Below are 11,448 nucleotides of genomic sequence, written 5' to 3' on the forward strand. Positions count from 1 at the left end.
ACTCTCTGACACTCTCCGACACTCACTATCACTCCCTGACACTCTCTGACACTCTCTGACACTCACTATCACTCTCTGACACTCTCTGACACTCACTATCACTCTCTGACACTCTCAGATACTCTCTGACACTCCCTGTCACTCTCTGACACTCTCTGACACTCTCTGACACTCAGTATCACTCTCTGACACTCTCTGACACTCTCTGACACTCACTATCACTCTCTGACACTCTCTGACACTCACTATCACTCTCTGACACTCTCTGACACTCACTATCACTCTCTGACACTCTCTGACACTCTCTGACACTCTCAGATACTCTCAGATACTCTCTGACACTCCCTGTCACTCTCTGACTCTCTCTGACACTCACTATCACTCTCTGACACTCTCTGACACTCTCTGACACTCTCTAACACTCTCTGACACTCTCTGACACTCACTATCACTCTCTGACACTCTCTGACACTCTCTGACACTCTCTGACACTCTCAGCCACTCTCTGAAACTCTCTGACACTCCCTGTCACTCTCTGACACTCACTATCACTCTTTGACTCTCTCTGACACTCTCTCACACTCTCTGACACTCACTATCACTCTCTGACACTCTCTCACACTCTCTGACACTCTCTGACACTCACTATCACTCTCTGACACTCTCTGACACTCACTATCACTCTCTGACACTCTCTGACACTCTCTGACACTCACTATCACTCTCTGACACTCTCTGACACTCTGACACTCTCTGACACTCACTATCACTCTCTGACACTCTCTGACACTCACTATCACTCTCTGACACTCTCTGACACTCTATATCACTCTCTATCACTCTATATCACTCTCTGACACACTGACACTCTCTGACACTCACTATCACTCTCTGACACTCTCTGACACTCTCTGACACTCACTATCACTCTCTGACACTCTCTGACACTCTCTGACACTCTCTGTCACTCACTATCTCTCTCTGACACTCTCTGACACTCTCTGACACTCTCTCACACTCACTATCACTCTCTGACACTCTCTGACACTCACTATCACTCTCTGACACTCTCTGACACTCACTATCACTCTCTGACACTCCCTGACACTCTCTGACACTCACTATCACTCTCTAACACTCTCTGACACTCACTATCACTCTCTGACACTCTCTAATAATCACTATCACTCTCTGACACTCCCTGTCACTCTCTGACACTCTCTGACACTCTCTGACACTCACTATCACTCTCTGACACTCTCTGACACTCTCTGACACTCTCTGACACTCACTATCACTCTCTGACACGCTCTGACACTCACTATCACTCTCTGACACACACTATCACTCTCTGACACTCTCTAATACTCTCTGACACTCTCTGACACTCACTATCACTCTCTGACACTCTCTGACACTCTCTGACACACTCTGACACTCACTATCATTCTCTGAAACTCTCTGACACTCCCTGTCACTCTCTGACTCTCTCTGACACTCACTATCACTCTCTGACACTCTCTGACACTCTCTGACACTCTCTGACACTCACTATCACTCTCTGACACACACTATCACTCTCTGACACTCTCTAATACTCTCTGACACTCTCTGACACACACTATCACTCTCTGACACTCTCTGACACTCTCTGACACACTCTGACACTCACTATCATTCTCTGAAACTCTCTGAAACTCTCTGACACTCTCTGACACTCTCAGACACTCTCTGAAACTCTCTGACACTCCCTGTCACTCTCTGACACTCTCTGACACTCACTATCACTCTTTGACTCTCTCTGACACTCTCTCACACTCTCTGACACTCACTATCACTCTCTGACACTCTCTGACACTCACTATCACTCTCTGACACTCTCTGACACTCACTATCACTCTCTGACACTCTCTGACACTCACTATCACTCTCTGACACTCTCTGACACTCTGACACTCTCTGACACTCACTATCACTCTCTGACACTCTCTGACACTCTCTGACACTCACTATCACTCTCTGACACTCTCTGACACTCTCTGACACTCTCTGACACTCACTATCACTCTCTGACACGCTCTGACACTCTCTGACACTCAGTATCACTCTCTGACACTCTCTGACACTCTCTGACACTCGCTGTCACTCGCTGTCACTCACTATCACTCTCTGACACTCTGACTTTCACTATCACTCTCTGATACTCTCAGATGCTCTCAGACAATCTTTGACACTCTCTATCACTCTCTGACACTCTCTGACACTCTCTGACACTCACTATCACTCTCTATCACTCTCTGACACTCTCTAGCACTCTCTGACACTCTCTGGCACTCTCTGACATTCTCTGGCACTCTCTGACACTCACTGACACTCTCTATCACTCTCTGACAATCTCAGACTCTCTACCTCTCACTGACACTCTCTGACACTCACTATCACTCTCTGACACTCACTATCACTCTCTACCACTCTCTATCTCTCTCTGACACCCTCTGACACTCTCTGACAGTCTCTATCACTCTCTATCACTCTCTGAAACACACTATCACTCTCTGACACTCTCTGACAATCTCAGACACTCTCTGACACTCACTATCACTCTCTGACTTTCACTATCACTCTCTGACACTCTCAGACGCTCTCAGACACTCTTTGACACTCTCTATCACTCTCTATCACTCTCTGACAATCTCTGACACTCTCTGACACTCTCTGACACTCACTATCACTCTCTATCACTCTCTGACACTCTCTGATAATCTCAAACACTCTCTGACACTCACTATCACTCTCTGACACTCTCTATCACTCTCTGACACTCTCTAGCACTCTCTGACACTCTCTGACACTCACTATCACTCTCTGACACTCTCTGACACTCTCTGATAATCTCAAACACTCTCTGACAGTCTCTATCACTCTCTGACACTCTCTATCACTCTCTGACACTCTCTGACACTCACTATCACTCTCTATCACTCTCTGACACTCTCTGATAATCTCAAACACTCTCTGACACTCACTATCACTCTCTGACACTCTCTATCACTCTCTGACACTCTCTAGCACTCTCTGACACTCTCTGACACTCACTATCACTCTCTGACACTCTCTGACACACACTATAACTCTCTGACACTCTCTGACACTCACTATCACTCTCTGACTCTCTCAGACACTCTCAGACACTCACTATCACTCTCTGACACTCTCTATCACTCTCTATCACTCTCTGACACTCTCTGACACTCACTATCACTCTCTATCACTCTCTGACACTCTCTGACAATCTCAGACAATCTCAGACACTCTCTGACACTCACAATCACTCTCAGACACTCACTATCACTCTCTGACACTCTCTATCACTCTCTGACACTCTTTGACACTCTCTGTCACTCTCTATCACTCTCTGACAATCTCAGACACTCTCAGACACTCACTATCACTCTCTGACACTTTCTATCACTCGCTTCACTCTCTATCACTCTCTATCACTCTCTGACACTCTCTGACACTCCCTGACACTCTCTGACAATGTCAGACATTCTCAGCCACTCTCGATCACTCTCTGGCACTCTCTGACACTCTCTGACACTCTCTGACACTCACTATCACTCTCTGACACTCTCTGACAGTCTCTATCACACTCTATCACTCTCTGACACTCTCAGACACTCACTATCACTCTCTGACAGTCTCTGACACTCACTATCACTCTCTGACGCTCTCAGACACTCACTATCACTCTCTGACACTCTCTGACACTCTCTGTCACTCTCTGACACTCTCTTGACACTCTCTGACACTCACAATCACTCTCTGACACTCTCTATCAATCTCCATCACTCTCTATCTCTCTCTGACACTCTCTGACACTCTCTGACACTCTCTATCACTCTCTATCACTCTCTTTCACTCTCTTTCACTCTCTGACACTCTCTGATACTCTCTGATAATCTCAATCACTCTCAGAGACTCACTATCACTCTATGACACTCTCTATCACTCTCTGTCACTCTCTGACACTCTCTGACAGTCCTTATCACACTCTATCACTCTCTGACACTCTCTATCTCTCTCTGACACTCTCTGACAGTCTCTATCACACTCTATCACTCTCTGACACTCTCAGACACTCTCAGACACTCACTATCACTCTCTGACTATCTCAGACACTCTCAGACACTCTCTGACACTCACGATCACTCTCTGACACTCTCGGACAATCTCAGACACTCTCTGATACTCTCTGACACTCTCTATCACTGTCTATCACTCTCTATCTCTGACACCCTCTGACACTCTCTGTCACTCACTATCACTCTCTGACACTCTCTGACAATCTCAGACACTGTCAGACACTCAGTATCACTCTCTGACACTCACTATCACTCTCTGACACTCTCTGATAATCTCAAACACTCTCAGACACTCACTATCACTCTCTGACACTCTCTATCACTCTCTATCACTCTCTATCACTCTCTATCACTCTCTGACACTCTCTGACACTCTCTGACATTCTCTGACACACTATCACTCTCTGACACTCTCTGACGCTCTCTGACACTCTCTGACACTCTCTGACACTCACTATCACTCTCTGACACTCACTATCACTCTCTGACACTCTCTGACACTCTCTGACACTCCCTGTCACTCTCTGTCACTCTCTGACACTCTCTGACACTCACTATCGCTCTCTGACACTCTCTATCACTCTCTATCACTCTCTATCACTCTCTGACACTCTCTGACACTCACTATCACTCTCTGACAATCTCAGACACTCTCTATCACGCACTATCACTCACTATCACTCACTATCACTCACTATCACTCTCTGACACACTCTGACACTCTCTGACACTCTCTGACACTCTCTATCACTCTCGATCTCTCTCTGACACTCTCTGACTGTCTCTATCACTCTCTATCACTCTCTATCACTCTCTATCACTCTCTGACACTCTCTGACACTCTCTGACATTCTCAGATAATCTCAGACACTCACTATCACTCTCTGACACTCTCTATCACTCTCTATCTCTCTCTGACACTGTCTTACACCCTCTGACACTCTCAGACACTCACTATCACTCTCTGACACTCTCTACCACTCTCTGACTATCTCAGACACTCTCAGACTCTCTCTGACAATCAATATCGCTCTCTGACACTCACGATCACTCTCTGACACTCTCTGACACTCACTGACAGTCTCTATCACTCTCTACCTCTCACTGACACTCTCTGACACTCACTATCACTCTCTGACACTCACTATCACTCTCTATCACTCTCTATCTCTCTCTGACACCCTCTGACACTCTCTGACAGTCTCTATCACTCTCTGACACTCTCAGACACTCACTATCACTCTCTGACAGTCTCTGACACTCACTATCACTCTCTGACACTCTCAGACACTCACTATCACTCTCTGACACTCTCTGACACTCTCTGACACTCTCTGTCACTCTCTGACACTCTCTTGACACTCTCTGACACTCACTATCACTCTCTGACACTCTCTATCACTCTCCATCACTCTCTATCTCTCTCTGACACTCTCTGACACTCTCTGACACTCTCTATCACTCTCTATCACTCTCTTTCACTCTCTTTCACTCTCTGACACTCTCTGATACTCTCTGATAATCTCAATCACTCTCAGAGTCTCACTATCACTCTATGACACTCTCTATCACTCTCTGTCACTCTCTGACACTCTCTGACAGTCCTTATCACACTCTATCACTCTCTGACACTCTCTATCTCTCTCTAACACTCTCTGACAGTCTCTATCACACTCTATCGCTCTCTGACACTCTCAGACACTCTCAGACACTCACTATCACTCTCTGACTATCTCAGACACTCTCAGACACTCTCTGACACTCACGATCACTCTCTGACACTCTCGGACAATCTCAGACACTCTCTGATACTCTCTGACACTCTCTATCACTGTCTATCACTCTCTATCTCTGACACCCTCTGACACTCTCTGTCACTCACTATCACTCTCTGACACTCTCTGACAATCTCAGACACTGTCAGACACTCACTATCACTCTCTGACACTCACTATCACTCTCTGACACTCTCTGATAATCTCAAACACTCTCAGACACTCACTATCACTCTCTGACACTGTCTATCACTCTCTGACACTCTCTATCACTCTCTATCACTCTCTGACAATCTCTGACACTCTCTGACATTCTCTGACACACTATCACTCTCTGACACTCTCTGACGCTCTCTGACACTCTCTGACACTCTCTGACACTCACTATCACTCTCTGACACTCACTATCACTCTCTGACACTCTCTGACACTCTCTGACACTCCCTGTCACTCTCTGTCACTCTCTGACACTCTCTGACACTCACTATCGCTCTCTGACACTCTCTATCACTCTCTGACACTCTCTATCACTCTCTGACACTCTCTGACACTCACTATCACTCTCTGACAATCTCAGACACTCTCTATCACGCACTATCACTCACTATCACTCACTATCACTCACTATCACTCACTATCACTCTCTGACACACTCTGACACTCTCTGACACTCTCTGACACTCTCTATCACTCTCGATCTCTCTCTGACACTCTCTGACTGTCTCTATCACTCTCTATCACTCTCTATCACTCTCTGACACTCTCTGACACTCTCTGACATTCTCAGATAATCTCAGACACTCACTATCACTCTCTGACACTCTCTATCACTCTCTATCTCTCTCTGACACTGTCTTACACCCTCTGACACTCTCAGACACTCACTATCACTCTCTGACACTCTCTGCCACTCTCTGACTATCTCAGACACTCTCAGACTCTCTCTGACAATCAATATCGCTCTCTGACACTCACGATCACTCTCTGACACTCTCTGACACTCTCTGACAGTCTCTATCACTCTCTACCTCTCACTGACACTCTCTGACACTCACTATCACTCTCTGACACTCACTATCACTCTCTATCACTCTCTATCTCTCTCTGACACCCTCTGACACTCTCTGACAGTCTCTATCACTCTCTATCACTCTCTGACACACACTATCACTCTCTGACACTCTCTGACAATCTCTGACAATCTCAGACACTCTCTGACACTCACTATCACTCTCTGACACTCTCTGACTTTCACTATCACTCTCTGACAATCTCTGACACTCTCTGACACTCTCTGACACTCGCTGACTCTCTCTATCACTCTCTATCACTCTCTGACACTCTCTGATAATCTCAAACACTCTCTGACACTCTCTATCACTCTCTGACACTCTCTATCACTCTCTGACACGCTCTCGCACTCTCTGACACTCTCTGACACTCTCTATTACTCTTTGACAATCTCAGACTCTCTCAGACACTCACTATCACTCTCTGATACTCTCTGACACTCTCTATCACCCTCTGACACTCTCTATCACTCTCTATCACTCTCTATCTCCCTCTGACACTCTCTGACACCCTCTGACAGTCTCTATCACTCTCTATCAATCTCTGACACTCTCTGACACTCTTTGACACTCTCTATCACTCTCTATCACTCTCTGACAATCTCTGACACTCTCTGACACTCTCTGACACTCTCTATCACTCTCTATCACTCTCTGATAATCTCAAACACTCTCTGACACTCACTATCACTCTCTGACACTCTCTATCACTCTCTGACACTCTCTAGCACTCTCTGACATTCTCTGACACTCTCTATTACTCTTTGACAATCTCAGACTCTTTCAGACACTCACTATCACTCTCTGATACTCTCTGACACTCTCTATCACCCTCTGACACTCTCTATCACTCTCTATCACTCTCTATCTCCCTCTGACACTCTCTGACACCCTCTGACAGTCTCTATCACTCTCTATCAATCTCTGACACTCTCTGACACTCTCAGACACTCACTTTCACTCTCTGACTATCTCAGACACTCTCAAACACTCACTATCACTCTTTGACACTCTCTGACACTCACTATAACTCTCTGACACTCTCTGACACTCACTATCACTCTCTGACTATCTCAGACACTCTCAGACACTCACTATCACTCTCTGACACTCACTGACACTCACTATAACTCTCTGACACTCTCTGACACTCACTATCACTCTCTGACTATCTCAGACACACTCAGACACTCACTATCACTCTCTGACACTCTCTGACACTCACTATCACTCTCTGACACTCTCTGACACTCACTATCACTCTCTGACACTCACTATCACTCTCTGACTATCTCAGACACACTCAGACACTCACCATCACTCTCTGACACTCTCTGACACTCCCTATAGCTCTCTGACACTCTCTGACACTCACTATCACTCTCTGACTATCTCAGACACTCTCAGACACTCACTATCACTCTCTGACACACACTATAACTCTCTGACACTCTCTGACACTCACTATCACTCTCTGACTCTCTCAGACACTCTCAGACACTCACTATCACTCTCTGACACTCTCTGACACTCACTATCACTCTCTGACACTCTCTGACACTCACTATCGCTCTCTGACACTCTCTATCACTCTCTGACACTCTCTATCACTCTCTGACACTCTCTGACACTCACTATCACTCTCTGACAATCTCAGACACTCTCTATCACGCACTATCACTCACTATCACTCACTATCACTCACTATCACTCACTATCACTCTCTGACACACTCTGACACTCTCTGACACACTCTGACACTCTCTGACACTCTCTGACACTCTCTGAAACTCTCTATCACTCTCGATCTCTCTCTGACACTCTCTGACACTCTCTGACATTCTCAGATAATCTCAGACACTCACTATCACTCTCTGACACTCTCTATCACTCTCTATCTCTCTCTGACACTCTCTGACACCCTCTGACAGTCTCTATCACTCTCTATCAATCTCTGACACTCTCTGACACTCTCAGACACTCACTTTCACTCTCTGACTATCTCAGACACTCTCAAACACTCACTATCACTCTTTGACACTCTCTGACACTCACTATAACTCTCTGACACTCTCTGACACTCACTATCACTCTCTGACTATCTCAGACACTCTCAGACACTCACTATCACTCTCTGACACTCACTGACACTCACTATAACTCTCTGACACTCTCTGACACTCACTATCACTCTCTGACTATCTCAGACACACTCAGACACTCACTATCACTCTCTGACACTCTCTGACACTCACTATCACTCTCTGACACTCTCTGACACTCACTATCACTCTCTGACACTCACTATCACTCTCTGACTATCTCAGACACACTCAGACACTCACCATCACTCTCTGACACTCTCTGACACTCCCTATAGCTCTCTGACACTCTCTGACACTCACTATCACTCTCTGACTATCTCAGACACTCTCAGACACTCACTATCACTCTCTGACACACACTATAACTCTCTGACACTCTCTGACACTCACTATCACTCTCTGACTCTCTCAGACACTCTCAGACACTCACTATCACTCTCTGACACTCTCTGACACTCACTATCACTCTCTGACACTCTCTGACACTCACTATCGCTCTCTGACACTCTCTATCACTCTCTGACACTCTCTATCACTCTCTGACACTCTCTATCACTCTCTGACACTCTCTGACACTCACTATCACTCTCTGACAATCTCAGACACTCTCTATCACGCACTATCACTCACTATCACTCACTATCACTCACTATCACTCACTATCACTCTCTGACACACTCTGACACTCTCTGACACACTCTGACACTCTCTGACACTCTCTGACACTCTCTGAAACTCTCTATCACTCTCGATCTCTCTCTGACACTCTCTGACACTCTCTGACATTCTCAGATAATCTCAGACACTCACTATCACTCTCTGACACTCTCTATCACTCTCTATCTCTCTCTGACACTGTCTTACACCCTCTGACACTCTCAGACACTCACTATCACTCTCTGACACTCTCTACCACTCTCTGACTATCTCAGACACTCTCAGACTCTCTCTGACAATCAATATCGCTCTCTGACACTCACGATCACTCTCTGACACTCTCTGACACTCTCTGACAGTCTCTATCACTCTCTACCTCTCACTGACACTCTCTGACACTCACTATCACTCTCTGACACTCACTATCACTCTCTATCACTCTCTATCTCTCTCTGACACCCTCTGACACTCTCTGACAGTCTCTATCACTCTCTATCACTCTCTGACACACACTATCACTCTCTGACACTCTCTGACAATCTCTGACAATCTCTGACAATCTCTGACACTCTCTATCACTCTCTGACACACACTATCACTCTCTGACACTCTCTGACAATCTCTGACAATCTCTGACAATCTCTGACACTCACTATCACTCTCTGACACTCTCTGACTTTCACTATCACTCTCTGACACTCTCTGACACTCGCTGACTCTCTCTATCACTCTCTATCACTCTCTGACACTCTCTGATAATCTCAAACACTCTCTGACACTCTCTATCACTCTCTGACACTCTCTATCACTCTCTGACACTCTCTCGCACTCTCTGACACTCTCTGACACTCTCTATTACTCTTTGACAATCTCAGACTCTCTCAGACACTCACTATCACTCTCTGATACTCTCTGACACTCTCTATCACCCTCTGACACTCTCTATCACTCTCTATCACTCTCTATCTCCGTCTGACACTCTCTGACACCCTCTGACAGTCTCTATCACTCTCTATCAATCTCTGAAACTCTCTGACACTCTCTGACACTCTTTGACACTCTCTATCACTCTCTATCACTCTCTGACAATCTCTGACACTCTCTGACACTCTCTGACACTCTCTATCACTCTCTGATAATCTCAAACACTCTCTGACACTCACTATCACTCTCTGACAGTCTCTGACACTCTCTGACACTCACTATCACTCTCTGACACACACTATCACTCTCTGACACTCTCTAATACTCTCTGACACTCTTTGACACTCACTATCACTCTCTGACACTCTCTGACACTCTCTGACACACTCTGACACTCACTATCATTCTCTGAAACTCTCTGAAACTCTCTGACACTCTCTGACACTCTCAGACACTCTCTGAAACTCTCTGACACTCCCTGTCACTCTCTGACACTCTCTGACACTCACTATCACTCTTTGACTCTCTCTGACACTCTCTCACACTCTCTGACACTCACTATCACTCTCTGACACTCTCTGACACTCACTATCACTCTCTGACACTCTCTGACACTCACTATCACTCTCTGACACTCTCTGACACTCACTATCACTCTCTGACACTCTCTGACACTCTGACACTCTCTGACACTCACTATCACTCTCTGACACTCTCTGACACTCTCTGACACTCACTATCACTCTCTGACACTCTCTGACACTCTCGGACA

Source organism: Heterodontus francisci, chromosome 11 (assembly GCF_036365525.1).
Source record: "Heterodontus francisci isolate sHetFra1 chromosome 11, sHetFra1.hap1, whole genome shotgun sequence".
NCBI lineage: Eukaryota > Metazoa > Chordata > Chondrichthyes > Heterodontiformes > Heterodontidae > Heterodontus > Heterodontus francisci.